Raw genomic sequence first — 17,464 nt, forward strand, 5'->3', positions numbered from 1 at the left:
GATAAAGAAGATGTGGCGAGGGCTTTCTTAAGGGCCAGTGATAGGAATTCGCCTGCCAGTGCAGGGGACACAGGTGTGACCCTGGTCAGGGAAGATCCCATGTGCCCCGGGACGACTGAACCATGTGCTGTGGGAGCCCAAGGGAACCAGAGCCGGGGCTTTGTGACAGGAGAAGCCTCTGCAGTGAGGCCTGTGGGCACCAACCCTGCTCTGTCCCCAAAGTCTGTCCTTGTTGCCCAGCAGGTTCCCTGGATCCTGGGGCTGAGACGCTTTAGCTTTTACTCCTCATTCTCTGACATTTGTTCTCCTTTCCCCTTCAAGGAACCTCACACTGGTCAGAATGGCCATACTGAAAAGTCTGTGAGTTTGAGTAGGCTCCGGGACTTGGTGATGGACAGGGAAGCCTGGCGTGCTGCAAACCATGGGATCATAAAAAGTCAGACACTACTGAGTGACTGAAATGAACAAACAGTAAATGCTGGAGGGACTTGGAGAAAAGGAAACATTCCCATGCTGTTGGTGGGAATGTAAATTAATACACACACTATAGAGAATGGTATGGAGATTCCTTTAAAAACTGAAAACAGAGCTACCATGTGGTGGTGATTTAGTTGCCAAGTCATGTCTGACTCTTTGCCACCCCAGGGACTGTTGCCTGCCAGGCTCCTCTGTCCATGGAATTCTCCAGGCAAGAATACTGGAGTGGGTTGCCATTTCCTTCTCCAGGGGATCTTCCTGACCCAGGGATTAAACCCAGGTCTCCTGCATTGCAGGCAGGTTCAGAGCTACCATATGATACAGCAATCTCATTCCTGGGCATATATCCAGAGGTGATAGGTGATGGAGAGAGATAAAATGGGAGTTTAGTATTGACATGTACTCACTACCATACTTAAAATAGATAACCAACACAGACTTATTCTGTGGCATAGGGAACTCTGCTCAATATTCTATAATAGCATAAATGGGAAAAGAATTTGTAAAAAAAAAAAAAAAACTACATTTATATGTATAATTGAATCACTTTGCTGCACACCTGAAACTAACACTCATTTTTAATCAACTACATACTCCAATATAAAATAAAATTTTTAACTAATTAATTAAAAAAATAAATATTGATATTGAGCATCTTTTCACATGCTTATTGGCCATGTGCAAGCCTTCTTTGGAGAAATGTCTATTTAGATCTTCTGCCCATTCTTTGATTGGGTTCCCTGATTTTACTATTGAGTTGTTAGAGCTTTTCATATATTTTGGAAATTAATTCCTTGTCAGCTGCATCATTTGCAAATCTTTTCTCCCAGTCTGTAGTTTGCCTTTTTTGTTTTGTTTATGGTTTCCTTTGCTGTGCAAAAGTATATAAGTTTGATGAGGACCCACTTCTTTCTTACTTTTTCTCATCTTTTTGTTTTCTGTTTCTACCAGAGTAGAAGCCATCTTGAACTGGCCTTCTTTCAGGAACTTTAATTCCTCCTGGATGGTTGCTTGGAGGAAGAGAAAGTTGTTTTTTTGTTTGTTTTTTGAATGACAAAGAATACTGGATCATTGTACCTTATGTAATTTTCAAAGGTTGTACAATTATACAAAAAAAAAAAAAAAGGAGGGGCAAAGTGTAGAATTACACAGGATCCTTCTTCAAAATGCATCAGCATTGAAATTTTGAAGGAAAAATAAACAAATGGGACCGAATCAAATTTACAGAGTGATGAACTGGCCTAATTTCAATACTGTTGTGCCTCTGGGACTCAGGAAGCCGAGGCGAGGAGAGAGATGTGCGAAGGCCAGGTCAGTGGAAGGGTCAGGACACAGAGGACGTTTATCAAGTAGGTTTGCCACCAGAACTGGCACCGGAAACAGCAACTGGGCTGGCTGAAAAACATCCTTCAGGTTTCCATAAGATGGTGTGGAGAACCCTGAGAAACTCAGTACAGTGACAAGGTCAGTGATCATCCAAGGCAAGCTCAACTTAGGGAAGTAGGAAGCGCTGAGCTCTCCCCTCCATGAGCTTCTTGCCAGAAATTCTTTTCTGACCTCCGATCAATTTCTATTAATTAGGGAGACCAAAATGACAAAATGATCGACCTAGGAAGATTCTCACTATCAGCCCACGATACGCCTCCAAGAAGAGGAGGAAGCAAGAGGAGGAAGTGGCAAAACCAGAGCGACCCTGGCAGTCTAATAAACCTCAGGTTTATCCCTCTGCCCGCCGCTGCCTGGGGCGGGGCTTCCGGGCAGAGGAACGGCCGGCCACGTGGCCAGAGGTGCAGTATACCTCACCGGAAAGGGTCCGCTCCTCTGACCTGGCATCCTCCACTCCTGCAAAATGGGCTTCCTGGTCCTGCTTCTGATTGTCTGGTCCAGCGGGACACCCGGCGGTGAGTTCGGGCGGGGAACCTCCGGGGGGGGTGGGGGGCGCGTGGAAGTTGGATGAGTTACAACCTGAACAGGGGTGGCTGTGTGCGCGGGGATTCGCGAAATTTCCTGCCGGGTGGCGCCGCCGCCCCCTCCTCTTTCCCTTCCCCTGGCCCCTTTGCGCCTCGGTGGCTCCCACGGGCTACTTGCCGGCTCTCCGGGCCAGAACAGGGGTGCCTTAGTGAAACAGTAATGTGGGGAGTATGGGAGGTGACGCTAAGAGAAGAGGGGGCCAGAACACTACAGGGAATGCTGTTGAGGCCTCCCCAGGGCCCGGCCCGCCCCTTGGGAAGTGGGAGTCCTGGAGACCCAGAGCCGCCCCGAAAAGCCCAAGCCCGCGATCTGCTCACAGAGACTCTTCTGGTCCCTTAACACTACTGCTGAAGGGAAGTAGGTCCCTTCCCTACTGCTCTCGGTCCTTGAAGGACCAGCACTCTTTTTTTTTCCATTTATTTTTATTAGTTGGAGGCTAATTACTTTACAGTATTGTAGTGGTTTTTGTCATACATTGACATGAATCAGCCATGGATTTACATGTATTCCCCATCCCAATCACCCTCCCACCTCCCTTTCCACCTGATTCCTCTGGGACTTCCCAGTGTACCAGACCGGAGCACTTGTCTCATGCATCCAACCTGGGCTGGTGATCTGTTTCACCCTAGATAATATACGTGTTTCCATGCTGTTCTCTCGAAACAGCCCACCCACGCCTTCTCCCACAGAGTCCAAAATTCTGTTCTGTACATCTGTGTCTCTTTTTCTGTTTTGCATGTAGGGTTATCATTACCATCTTTCTAAATTCCATATATATGCGTTAGTATACTGTATTGGTCTTTATCTTTCTGGCTTACTTCACTGTGTATAATGGGCTCCAGTTTCATCCATCTCATTAAGTCAAGTGAATTCTTTTTAATGGCTGAGTAATATGGAAGCAACCTAGATGCCCATCAGCAGAGGAATGGATAAGGAAGCTGTGGTACATATACACTATGGAATATTACTCCACCGGCACTCTTTATCACCGATCAGTTAACACCTGCAGGACGACTGAGGGGAAGAGAGCTCGGCGGCCATCCAGGCCTCGGGGCGGGGGTGGGCGGCGGCAGGGCGGTGGCAGGCGGCCAGCTTCTTCTGGGCGGTGGAGGCGGGCCCTCAGAGCGGACGAAAGTGCCTGCCCATCTCCCGGGGAGGCGCGCGCATCCCAAAGGCACCCGCCAGTACCGCTCAGGTCCTCTGGCTGCCTGCCGCCCGGCCCCCGCCCCTGCCCGGAGAACTCCCACGCGCCTTATCAGTGCTTGGGCTCCAGCTGTCCTATCCTGGAAAAGTAGATTCTGAAGTTATGATACTAAATGCAGCTCAACTTGACAGTACTTCAGAAAGCTTCACAGTCTTAGACTTGCCACCCAGAAATTGAGGAAGTAAAACTTGAGCGTTGGACAAAATGACCAAGAGGAACCCATTTATGACCCTGTACATGCAGCTCCAGCCGTGTCTACACGTGTGTTTTATATCAGCCTAGAGATTTGCTGTCCAGGTATATTTCTTGTAGTACTAGTATTAGCTGTTTTGCATCTTCATAGTATGAAAAGGATTGAACTGGAAGATAGCTTTAGCACCAGCAGTAGATCCCAAGGGCTGTCTCAGTCCCAGTCGTTCCCAGATGTCTCACTATGTGAGAGGCAACACACCCAACAATACAGCTCCCATCTCCAATTATCCTCCCTTGTGGGTAGAGGAGTAGGACTTGAGAAGTGTCACTCTTTTCGAGGCCAAAGCTAAGGTGAATGATATCAAAGTATCTGTCCAGGGAGAGGAACTCAAAAGATGTACTCTAAGAAGGTACCTTTTGGTGTACTTTCCATGGGGTTTATGTAGATGAAAAAGATTCAGATAAAGAGCAACAAGCTTTTGTAAAAACAGTTAGAGATCAAGCTTCTGAAATTCAGGTGACAACGATGCTCCCTGAAAGTTGTAAGCTACGAGATCTTCATCACAGAAATCTTCCTATTACCCACGTGTGAACAGAAGAAGGGGAAAAGCCCATGGTGGATTGCCTTACATGAACTTGGGGGATCTTAAATTATTTTTATGACAGTGCAAATATGTAGAGGCCAATAGTCCACAGGCAACTTCTCAACAAAAGCTAGTTCACAGGGCTGCTCAGATTGCCTGTGGAATGAGCTACCTGGTCAGAAGGAAGTCATCCACAAAGACCTGGCTCCTAGGAGCTCTGTCATTCAACAACTTCAAGTTAAGAGCAAAGCCAGTCCCTCTCCAGAGTTTTGTTCCCCATGGACTCTCACTGAGGAACAGCAAAAACACCGGATCGATGGATGGCTTTTGAAAGTCTGGTTAACAATGAGTTCTCCAGCCTTCCCTGGTGATCCAGTGGCTAAGGCTCCACACTCCCAATGCAGGGGCCTGGGTTCCATCCCTGTGGGGGAACTGGATCCTGCATGCCACAACTAAGAAATCAGCATGCTGCTACTAAAACAGCCCAAGTGTTTATGACTCTGACCAAACACCCTAAGTGGACATCTACCCGTTTGATGTGGCCGAGTACCTGAAAGAGGGTTACCAAATAGTCCAGCCTATCAACTGTCCTGATGAACCATTTATGTGATGGCTTGTGCTGGGCCTTCGATGCAGAGGAGAGGTGCAGTTCCAGCAAAGGGCCTGGTGTCTCACAGAGGTCGGTACAGCCCTGGGGGTCTGTGTCTGACTCTCCTCTTACAGTCCCGCAGTGTCAGGAGGAATGTGCCTGTTGAGACCCACTTAGAGCCAGCCAGTCAATGCATCACCCAGCACCAGAGAAGCAGATTTATGTTTCAGAACACTGAGCTTTAGGAATGCTTTAGCATCTGAACTTTCTAAGACAGACTTACTGATGTGGAATGCTTTCTCAATATCACTTTTATTAGCTTGAACTGAAAATGTTTGTGTAAATTTTTTACACATAGTTGCCTTTGAGGTGTAGATATATTCTTACAAAATAGTTTTAAAATTGTTAAAACACACATATTTGAACTAACAATCTTACTACCAACTGCCTTTTATTTTCTTAACTTCTAAGGACAATGCACGTGATTCACCTTTAAAGTTTTGGTTTCTTTCACTAGTTTTGGGAATGATTTTTCTTCAACATGCAGTACTTTTTCTTAGGAAACTAAAAACGGTCCAGCAGTTATGGGCTAATGCCCCCGCTCCTTTATTACAGAGTAGCTACCTTGGGCCAAAGTACCATAGGGGAAGCCACAGGCGTGAGCAGAGGATAGTGGCCACATAACAATTCTAGTGTCACATCTAGGCCAGCTGCTGGTGGGTCTTATTTGTTCTCTGTGGCCCTGCTTATGCCAAAACACATAATCACTTCTATCCTATGATGGCTGGCCTAGCTGAAATAATGATTAGGGGTTGATGAGCCCAGATCATGATGGGCAACTCTGACATTCCATGATCAGTGACCTCATCTCTGCCAGGCCCCAGGACCACACCAGGAGCCACGTTTAAATGGTGTGACTTTCTCCACTGCAACACTCAGGGTCTGTGTTGTGAGCCTTCAAGTAGAAAATGACATGTAGCACCTTTCTGATCACAGATACCTCTGATGTCACCAGTTCTGCTGGGTCATCTGCCCAGGAAGCAGCTCCAGCCATGCTCACCGTTCACCAATTGTGACTGCTTTTGTGCTGAGACAGCAGATTGCAGCAGAGACCTCGGGTCTGCGAAGCCTAAAATATGTCTTCTGTACCATTACAGGAAACCTAAGGCCAAGTGGTGTTAACTGGAGATAGGATAGGGACCACACCACTGCAGCCCTTGAGAGGTTGTAGATTGGCACTTGTCTCTGTATTTCCTCTAGGATATTGTGTACACGTACCATTGGGGGTGGGGAGGTAGGGTCTGAAGTCTAAACCTGGAATTCACTAATATGGTAGCCTTCACCCCACGATAATTTATTAGCTCCTCAGGTCTCCATGCATTTCACAAGACCAGGGAATGTGAAATGACCGCTGTGTGGTCTCTGGACCCAGTGACAACCACTGTAAGCAGAACCTGGACTGCTGTCCATGGATGGCCTAGAAGTCAGAGCATCACTTCAACAACTGGGGGGCAATGATGATGCTATGGTTCCTGTGCCTGATACTAGAAACACACTAGGTGCAATGTGAATGTGAGAGTAGTTTCTGCTTCTGCAGGTTCACTTACCCCTGGAAATAATGACGTGGCTCTTTGGGAAAGAATGGAAGGACTTTTGCACTAGATGTGGTGATGAAAGGGCCCTCCTCTATAGAACGTGGCTTCTTTATCTGGTGATACCTTCTGAGAAGTGGCTCAGATCTGGAAAATGGGCCTGGATCAGATGTCTTGTAGGGATGGCTGCTTTTAGCTCCCTGATCATCCAGCCCTGTGTGCTGTCTCTCTTTAATTCTTTCAATGGTACCGTTTGTATCTAGGTTCCTGCCCATCTGTTTGCCTTTAGGATCGCCCTGTGCTATGAGCCAGCATCATATTCTCTGCAGTCAGGCCCTGGCTGGCATTGAGACTCTCTAATCACTTTGACCCCTGCCCCTACTTTCTGCTGACCCTGAGCATCCCCACCTGGAATCTGATTTTTCCACAACTTCCATCCCTGTTCCTGATGGAAGCCCACAGGAACTCCATGTCCTACCACCATCCCTGACCTTCCACAAAAGTCATCCTTGAGCTATTGCAGATGCTTCTCATCCATGCTTTTCTCTCGGGCTCCATAGAGTCCATCAGGCTTTCCCATGGAGCTGGTGGACTGCACACACTCCTGCCCTTTCATACCGCGTCCACCCTGGCAGATTCACTTCTCTGAGCCTTGGATCCCCTCCTCTACTACCAGCCTCGGAAGTTCTGGACTTTCTCTTTCATGCCATGTGGGCCAGACCTTTCTCCAGGCTTCCAAGACCCATCCTAGTGGGAGATCACCACGTCTCCCCAGCCTTGCTAAGCCCAGTGACCCGTAATTATAAACTCTCCCTTCTCCAGCTTTGGGTTCTGTGCTCATCCTCCCCACCCCCACCCCCACTGGCTGTGATCCGCTTCCTCAGGAACAGCCCTCTTACCCTCTGCATCTCCCACAGACACTCAGAGAGAACCTGACATCCTCTGGGTTTGGGCCTTTCCTTCTGAACCAGCCTGGCCCATCCCTGGGAAAAGTATTTGTTGGATAGTGGCACCTGGGGAGCTGTGAGCAGAGTGGAAATGGGGCGTATCCAGGGCTGTGGGGTTTCTTGCCTGCCCGAGGCTTCGCCGTCTTCCTCAGTCGTGCCTGGTGAGGGGTGGGGGGCAGGTGGCGGTCCTGCTCTGTCAGCCCAGCCCGCAGCCTTCCTTTGCTGTCACAGCCCTGGGGGAGGAGGCACACGGGTCTTCTCCCACCCTCACCCTCTCTGTGGTTTGCCTTCACAGACGCTCACTCTCTGTCCTATAACTTCACCATCAATCCTCAGCCCAGACCTGGACAGCTGTGGTGTAACGTTGAAGGCGACGTGGACAGAGAGGTTTTTCTCTCCTATGATTGTGGTCATGGTAAGATCATATTCACTCGTCCATTGTGAGAAGAAGTGAAAACCATGAAGTCCTGGGAAACACAGATTGAAACACTCAGAGACATCAGGGACCACCTGTGTGACTTTACACTGGAGAAACCCACGGTCATGGGTGAGTTAGAGAGTCCAAGTACAGGAGGAGCAGATCGGGGCTTAAAATGCAGTTGGATGTTGGTCCTTCCCTAGTCGTCCAGTGGAAAGAGCAAGTGTTGCATGAGAGACCAGGGTCAGATCAGCTGGGCCCAGGGGACGTGAACCCAGGGGAGGTGGACCCAGGTGGGGCAAAGAATCTGTCAACCCCAGAGGCTGAGCTCTTTCTTTCCCACGGTGGGAGCAGACCCTCTCACCCTGCAGGCCTGGATGACATGTCACTGTGAGGATGACAGAAACATCAGTGGATCCTGGCAGTTTGGCTTGAATGGACAAATGAGCCTCCACTTTGATTCGGAGAATGGACACTGGAGAGTTGATCCCCCTGGAGGCAGATGGATGAAAGAGAAGTGGGAGAATGACAGAGCTGTGACCGAGTTCCTGAAGAAGGTCTCCATGGGAGACTGCCGGGCCTGGATTCAGGCTTTCATGGTGTGCTGGGAGAAAATGCTGAAGACCTCGGGTAAGTGAGAAGGGAGGAGAAAGTGACAGTCCCCTCGTGGTGACATGGACCCTGTGTGTGTGTGTGTCTGTTTGAGAAAGTGATCTGTCAAAGGTGAGTTGTCCTGGGAGACCAATGACCCGGGGATGCTCTGTCATACTCCTTCTTATTCCACCTCCTGACATCTTTCCTCACACACAGGCCTTTCTGCGACTGAACATGGATTTTTGCTGATCCCAAACCTGTAGACATCTTTTTGATTTCTGGGATTTATTTCTCACTGTATCCTCTTTCCAGAATCTTCTTTTAAATGTCACCAATCCTCCTTCTGGAAATCTGTCAATACCACCTCTGCTGTCAGCTCCTGAGGACTCCATCCTCATGTCACCGTCTCTGATGTCACAGCAGGACTGAGTGGCAGTGTTGAAAATCTTGCTCCCCCATTAGCTGTCAGAGTCCCGTGAGGACTAGGCTCCTCCCTTCCCCCCATCTCACCTGAGGATCTATCACAGGGGCCTCCATGTGATTGGTTGAAACTGTCTGCACAGTAGGGGTACCTGGGTCAGGGGGGCGAGGAGGCATCTGCCGAGTTTCAGGGTCTGGACAAGGGCTTCACTCTTACTCTCCTTGCAGCATCTCCGACCACAGTCCCCCCTAGAGTCCAGCCCAGGGCCACAGCCATCAAGACCAAAGCCTGGAACGTCCCTGTGGTCCTCACCAGTTTCATCATAACTGTGTTTCTTGGCTGAATCCTTTCCAGGAGCAAGTACTGAGGGCAGAATCCAGAGGGAAGGCAGGGGCACAGGGGCTGGTGTGAGGAGGGGGAAGGTGAATCCCAGCTGACCCCCTCCGCTCACTGAACCTCTACGTCCTGGAAATGAGCAGCTGAATAATACCCCATATCATCTGAGAGCAGAAGTCAGACAAACTCAGCCCTGAGTTCTGAGAAGTCCTCACTTTGAGGTGATATTGTGAAAAGGGAGGGGCCCTCACTAGGCTGAGGGCCTATTGATGCTGAAAGGGTTTAGCCACATCCCCTGACTGAGCACAGACCGCGGGCTGGCAGGGCCCAGGGTGGGTGGTGTGAGAACAGCAGGCGCTCAGGGCGAGGGCAGGACTCCCGGGGCTGAGAGCAGCATGGGGGCTCCACATGACGTGTCAGCGGGGAGGGGACCCACCCAGGGGCCAAGATGAGAGGGGCCGGGCTCTCATCCCAGGAGGAAGGGCTGGGAAGGCCTTTGCAGACCCAACTGCAAAGGCCTGTTCTCACAGGAAGTGGCTTGGGCCAAGCAGGCAAGGCAGGAGCCCCACAGGAGAGACTGTGGGAAGGGGCGAGGCCAGGCCTGTGCTCCTGGGGCAGCAGCAGTTCTGACTCAGCCTGTGGCCTGCCCGTCACCAGCCTCCTGGGGACCCAGAGCCTCCATCACTGAGCGGCCCTGCCTTGAGCAGAGGTCCTGGGGATGGTGGGCCTGAGCTGGGGTGGAGGCGCCCAGCTGGGCGGGACCAGGAAGAGACGGGGGGCAGGGACCCTGGTCCTGAGAGCTGTGTGTGCTGCTGGCTCAGAGGCTGGAGGGGAGTGAAGGAAGGAGGTTTGCCTGCAGCCCCCCAGGGCTGTCAGGAGGCAAGGCCCCTCCTCTGGGGACCTGCTCCCTGGTCCTTTAGGCCCCCCTCGGGGAGGATCCGGACCTGAGTGAAGGGAGCAGATTGATTCCTCACTGGCTCCAGTCCTGAGCCTGAGCAGAGGGTGTCAGGGCCTGGGGTGACTCTGTGATGCAGGAAGGAAGGAGGAGGGGACAAGAAGCTGCTGGGCCTGGGGTGGGGGTGGAGGACATAGGAGCCCCTCAGTGAGGGCGGGGCTGGAGGGGGGCTGGGGAGGGGCAGCCCCAGGAAAGTGACGGGATTCCTCAGCCTCCTGGACAAACACCCTTTTTTTTTTTCTACAGGAGATGGTGCTTCCAGGAAGCCACAACAGGTGCTCTTGTTGGCCTCATGGAACAGTCTTTCCTTGGCCGCCATTGTTCTCCGTCTGTTCACTTTAGAGCCAGGAGACCAGAGCGAGGAGTTCTGAGCCTGCCTTCCAGTTACGATGACGCAGGATCTGCACTGTCTCATGACTCTGGTCACATCTGGTGAGCACCCTCTTCAGTCTTTTTTTCACATCGTCTTTTGCCTCTTTCTCTTGGTTGTGAGTGCTGGAATCCCTGCAATGAAATGTTCAACTACTTGAACAAGAAATCTCCTCACATAGGACACTTTCTGTCTTCTAGTTTGAGAAAAATCAGAGTCTTCTCTGTATGGCAATCTCATTGTTGCAAATGATGATAATGCAAGAAAAATACCATCTGCTATTACAGAACACAGGGATTCTTTCTATGTTCAGAGAAACAACTTCAGAGTGTTTTGAACAGAACAAAATATTATTTCTAAATGTCTCTTTTAGTCATTTTATTTCCTAATATGAATATTTAAGTCAGTATCTCGCTATTGCAAAAGACATAAATATTTCAAGTTTCCTTTTCTAATCAAGGAGTGAGCTCAGGACATTTACCCTTTTCCCACCTTATGGGATTAAATAGAACTGGTGATTCGGCTACATTTATTGTGGAAGCAGAGAATTAAAAGAAAGCTCTTAAAGTAGCATGCAGTCTTGTTATTGATCCCAACAGTATCCTGATAAACTGAATCCAAAGATATATTCTGGAAGTTATGCAATGAAATCCTTTTTTGTTTCATCGAGATCTGCACCCTCAGTGGTGGCTCTCCTGTGTTGCTCTATGCCTCCACCTCTCGAAGGAGAAGCCAGACTTCACCGCACAAACTATGTCTGTTTTGAAAAGTAGATTTATTTCTCCATAGACAGAGGATCATATTCCGAATAGAGAATGAAGTACTACAAATAAATAAGATAAATTATAATGTTTTTGGCCACTGCTTGAGCTGTTCACATATGGTGAATTGTTCAGTCGCTAAGTCATGTCCAACTCTGTGACCCCATGGACACACGCCAGGCTTCCCTGTCTCTCACTATCTCCCGGAGTTTGCTCAAACTCATGTCCATTGAGTCAGTGATGCCATCCAACCATCTCATCCTCTGTTGCCCCATTCTCCTCCTGCCCTCAATCTATGCCATCATCATGAACTTTTCCAATGACTAGGCTCTTCACATCAGGAAGGCAAAGTACTGGAGTTTCATCATCATCATCAGTCCTTCCAATGAATATTCAGGGTTGATTTCCTTTAGGATTGACTGGTTTGCTCTCCTTGCAGTCCAAGCGACTCTCAAGAGTCTTATCTAACACCACAATTCAAAAGCATCAGTTCTTCAGCACTCAGCCTTCTTTATGGTCCAACTCTCACATAAGTGCATCCCTACTGGCAAATCCATAGCTTTGACCGGACAGACCTTTATTGGCAAAGTGATGTCTTTGCATTGCACGTCCTACTCAGCATCTTTCTTTTTTCTTCTCAAATCAATTTTACCACTTGACCTTGATGCTCAGTTTTGCTTTCTTATCATGCATGTGTTCACTGGAGGAGCACTTTTGATTTCCTTTAAGTACTTTTCCTTTGCATTCACAATTTGACCAACTGTTTGATAGGAAAGGCTTCTGTTAGGTCTTTGCCGGTTCTGTCTTTTATTGTGTCCATCTTTAAATGAAATGTTCCCTTGGTATCTCGAATTTTCTTGAGGAGATCTCTAGGCTTTCCCTTTCTGTTTTTTTCCCTCTATTTGCATTGATCATCTAGGAAGCCTCATCTTACCTCTCCTTGCTATTCTTGGGAATTCTGCATTCAGATGGGTAGATCTTTCCTTCTCTGCTTTGCCTTTCACGTCTCTTCTTTTCTCAGCTATTTGTAAGACGACCTCAGAAATCATTTTGTCTTCTTGCATTTCTTTTTCTTGGGGATGGTTTTGGTCAGCACCTGCTGTAAAATGTCATGAACCTCCTTCCATAGTTCTTCAGGAACTCTGTGTACAACATATAATCCCTTAAATCTATTTGTCACTTCTACTGTATAACATAAAAGATTTGATTTAGGTCATAGTTGAATGGCCTAGTGGTTTTTCCTACTTTCTTCAATTTAAGTCTGAATTTTACAGTAAGGACCTCATGACCTAAGCAACAGTCAGCTCCCAGTCTTGCATTTGCTGACTGTATAGAGGTTCTCCACCTTTGGCTACAAGGAATATAATCTGTCTAGTTTCAATATTGACCATCTGGTAATGTCCATGTGTAGAGTCTTCTCTTGTTTTGTTGGAAGAGTGTTTTTGCTCTGGCTAGTGTGTACTCTTGACAAAACTCAAAATAGCTTTTTCCTGCCTTCATTTTGTACTCCAAGGCCAAACTTGCCTGTTACTCCTGGAATCTCTTGACTTCCTACCTTTTCATTCCAATCCCCTATGATGAAAAGGACATCTTTTGGGGTGTTAGTTCTAGAAGGTCATGTAGGTGTTCATAGAACTGTAAACCTGTGAAAAGATTGAACATATCCTGAATAATCAACCTGACAAAAAAATTGCCGGGATATCCTCATATACTCAAATAACTGACAGCCTTTAAAATAAATCTAGATCAAGTGGTACAGAAAATGCAATAACAGGAGTTTCCTTACATTGTTTGTAGGAGTAAAACTGAATCCTGTCTTGAGATGTATGCTTCAGTGTATTTCAACATTAGATCGTTTGTCCATCTTACTACACAACCAACTCAATGTTAGTTCCAGATGGAAAATGTAGACCAAAAGCCATGTAGATATAGCAAAACCTCAGAGACAGTCCAGGCTGTGTTCCAGACCAGGGCAGCAAATTGAATATCATAATATAGTGAATCACACAAATTTTTCATTTCCCACTTTGTATATAGTTTACTTGACACTGTCCATCATCTGTTACATGTGCAATAGTTTTACGACTAAATAAATAATATACAGAATTTCATTAACAACACTTTGTTTCTAAAATAAAGTAGTTTGAACATCATCTCTGCCTTCACAAGTCCAAATCTTTTTGCTGGTGGAGGGTCTTGTCTCAGTGTCCGTGGCTGCTGACTGATCAGGGTGGTGGTTGCTGAAGGTTGGGGTGAGCAGGACAATTTCTGAAAAGAAGACAACAATGAACTTTGCCACATCCTTCGACTCTTCGATTCACAGATTTCTCTGGAGCATACAGTGCTCTTAAACAGTGTTTTTACCCACAGCAGAAGTTCTTTGAAAGCTGGAGTTAACACTCTGCAGCCTGCTGCTGCTTTTTTCAACTACCTTTATGTTATATTCTAAATCCTTTGTTGTCATTTCAGTAAACTTCATAGCTTCTTCATGAAGAGCAGTTTCTCTCTCAAGAAACCACTTTCTTTGCTCATGCATAAGAATGAACCCTCATTCATTTCAGCTTTTTGATGCAGTTGCAGCAATTCAGCCACATCTTCAGGCTCCACTTCTAACTCTAGCTTCCTTGTTATTTCCACTACATCTGTACTACTTTCTCCAGTGAATTCTTGAATTCCTCAAAGTCATCTGTGAAGGTAGAAATCTACTTCTCCCATACTTGCATTAATGTTGATATTTCAACCTATTCCCATGATTCACTGTTTTCAGTAGATTCTATAATCATGAATCCAATGTAAATGGACTTCTCTGGTGGCCCAGTGATGAAGAATCTACCTTCCAATGCAAGGAATGACAGCTTGATACCTGTTCAGAGAACTACCTGTTCAGAGGACTAAGATCCCACATGTCGCCAAACAGCTAAGCCCACGTGTTGCAACTAGGCAACACCAGGCAACACCACTAGAGAGTCTGTGTGCTGTGATGAAGGATCCTGCATGACCCAACAGAGATCCCACATGCCTCAATTAAGACCAATGCAACCAAAAAAATTAATTAGCAAATGTTTTTTAAAAAGACTACATCGTTTTTTTTAAAAAATGAATTCAGTGCAGAAATTTTTCAGTTGCCTTTGCCCAGATCCAACAGAGGAATAACTGTCTACGCAGCTATAGCCTATAATGTACTTCCTAAATACTATGAGTTGAATATCATAGTTACTCCATGATCCATGAGCTTCGGAATGGATGTTGTGTTGGCAGCCATGAAAATAACATGAACCTCATTGTACTTCTCCATCACATTCTTGAACGCTTTGTCAATCAGCAGTAATATTTTGAAAGGAATCTTTCTGAGCAGTTGGTCTCAACACTGGACTTAAAACACTTGGCCACCAATGTTGTAAACAGATATTCTGTCATCCAGGCTTCATTGTTTCATTTACGGAGCACAGGCAGAACAGATTCAGCCTAATTCTAAAGGGCTTTAGAATTTTCCTTTTTTTTTTTTTAGTCCCATATATTTTTTTTTCATTTTTTAAAAATTTAAATTAGTTGTTTATTTTACTTTACAACATTGTATTGGTTTTGCCATACATTGACTTGAATCCGCCATGGGTGTACATGTGTTTCCCACCCCACCCCTCAGGGTCATCCCAGTGCACCAGCCCCGAGCATCCTGTATCATGCATCGAACCTGGACTGGCAATTCATTTCACATATGATAATTTACATGTTTCAAGGCCATTCTACCATATCATCTCACCCTCGCCCTCTCCCACAGAGTCCAAAAGATTGTTCAATACATCTGTGTCTCTCTTGCTGTCTCACATACAGGGTTATCATTACCATCTTTCTAAATTCCATATATATGCATTAGTATACTGTATTGCTGTTTTTCTGACTTACTTCACTCTGTATAGAATTTTCCAAGTGGCAAGTGACCATTGACTTCCAGTAATCTGCTGCATTAGCCCTTATCAAGAGAATCAGCCTGTTCTTGGAATCTTTGAAGCCAGGCACTGACTACTCCTTTCCAGGTATCAAAGTCCTGGCAGGCATCTTCTTCCAATAGATGGATATTTTGTCTACACTGGAAATCTCTGATTCAGTGGAGCCACCTTCATAGATTATCCTCACTAAATCTTTTGGAAAACTTGCAGCAGCTTCTACAGCAGGTCTAGTTACTACACTCTGCACTTTATGTTATGGAGATGGCTTCTTTCCTTAAACTTCATAAACCAACCCCTGCTGCCTTCAAGTTTTTCTTCTGCAGGTTTCTCACCTCTCTCAGCCTTCATAGAAATGAAGAGTTACAGCTTTGATCTGGATTAGGCTTTGCCTTCAGAAAACGTTGTGGCTGGTTGGATCTTCTATCCAAACCCATAAAACTTTCTTCATATCAGCAATAAGGATGTTTTGCATTCTCAGAAAGAGACTCACAGACTTACTTAGAGAACAAACTTCTAGGTGCTGGGGGTAGGATGGGGGAAAGAGGTCATTAGGGAGGATGGAAAGTTCATGTATACCCTGCTCTATTTAAAATGGAGAGCCATCAAGGGCCTAAGACATGGTGTGTCTGTGTGTGTACCTTTCTCTGTGTGTCCAACTGTCTCTGTCCTCATGGACTGTAGCCTGCCAGCTCCTCTGTCCATGGAATTTTCCAGCCAAGAATACTGGAGTGGGTTCCTCTTTCCTTCTCCAGGATCTTCCCAGCCCAAGGAATGAACCCACAACTCTGCTCAATGTTATGTGACTGCCCTGTCAGGATGGGAGTGTAGGGAGAATGGATACATGTATGTGTACGGGTGAGTCCCTTAGCTGTTCACCTGAGACTATCCCAACACTGTTTGTAAATCAGCTAGACCCAATCCAAAATAAAAGGGTTTTTAAAAATAGACTGTTTTTTAGTTGGAGTAGTTGAAGCTATTCTGGGAAAAAGATACAAAGAAATGAAAAACCCAACAGGACTTTCGAAGAGCCCAGAGCAAAAGCAACATGCCTCACATGCCCCCAGCACACAACACCACCTAAGGGTTCAGCCAGTCACCTAAGCCACCCCTCTGACTGACCCCTGGAAACACCCCTCCCCTCACCCTTCAGAAGGAACCAGCTCACCCCACCACCTTGGGGAGTGAGCAAGCAAGGAACCTGTCATTTGTTCTCACTCCCCTCTGCTGCAGCAGGAGCCCCAATAAAGCCTTGCCTCAATTTCTTTTGATTAAAAAATTTAATTTATTTCTATTGTCTTTCCTCTTTAGATTTCTATTGATTAAGGAGGCCAAGAGCCTGGTGTGTAACAATTTGGGGACAGAGACACATGGGGGCTGGGAGGAGGACAGGACTCAGACTCGGGTTCCGGCCTCAGTCAGAAAACTCTTTCTAATGAGCACTTACTTTGGCCCACAAAAGGTCTAGGACTACTCTGGGACAGAAACTACTAGAAAATATATTGCTGATGACACAGCAGTTAAGGGCTGTCTCCAGGCCCTTTCAAGAGATCAGCAGAGTTCTCCGGTGGGGGTGGTGGTTTTTCTGGTGGGGTGGGGGCGGTTTGGAGGGGATCTTGAATCTTTTAAGGAAAGCAGGACTTCCCTCCAAGCTCAGTCAGTAAACACTCTGCCAGCAACGTAGGACATCCGGCTTCGATTCCAGGGTCAGAACTATCCCAAGGAGGAGGGCATGGCGACCCACTGAAGTACTCCTGTGGGACTGCTGGGGCTGGCAGGCGGCCCGGACCTGGTTTCGTTTCCCCTGAAATGGTGGGATTCCCCGCCCCGATCGGACCGCCTGGAGCCAGCCAATCAATATGCACCCAGTAAGAAACAAGAGTGAAAGCTGAAATGCCCGCGAACGCCTAAGTTGGAACAAAAGCCCGAGAAAGTTTGTACCAATAAAATTGCTTTGCAAACATGTAACCAATCCGCTTAAGCCAGCTACCAACTGCTTATGTTCACCCTGTAAATTTATGTAACAGCTGGGGCTCGGGGCTTTTCTGACCCTGCACCACTGCGTTGGTAATACACTTCCCTTTTTGCGAATTGCATTGTCTTGGAAGC

At 47.0% G+C, this 17,464-nt stretch overlaps 3 pseudogenes; 2 read left to right on the plus strand and 1 right to left on the minus strand.

The window, feature by feature from the left end:
* Positions 1 to 17,464, minus strand: part of LOC122433861 — a 109,653-nt pseudogene that overhangs the window by 61,016 nt on the left and 31,173 nt on the right.
* LOC122433866 lies at positions 1,133 to 16,458 on the plus strand (annotated as a pseudogene).
* Positions 3,755 to 5,137, plus strand: LOC122433802 (annotated as a pseudogene).

Source organism: Cervus canadensis, chromosome 33, assembly GCF_019320065.1.
Source record: "Cervus canadensis isolate Bull #8, Minnesota chromosome 33, ASM1932006v1, whole genome shotgun sequence".
NCBI classification, from domain to species: Eukaryota; Metazoa; Chordata; class Mammalia; order Artiodactyla; family Cervidae; genus Cervus; species Cervus canadensis.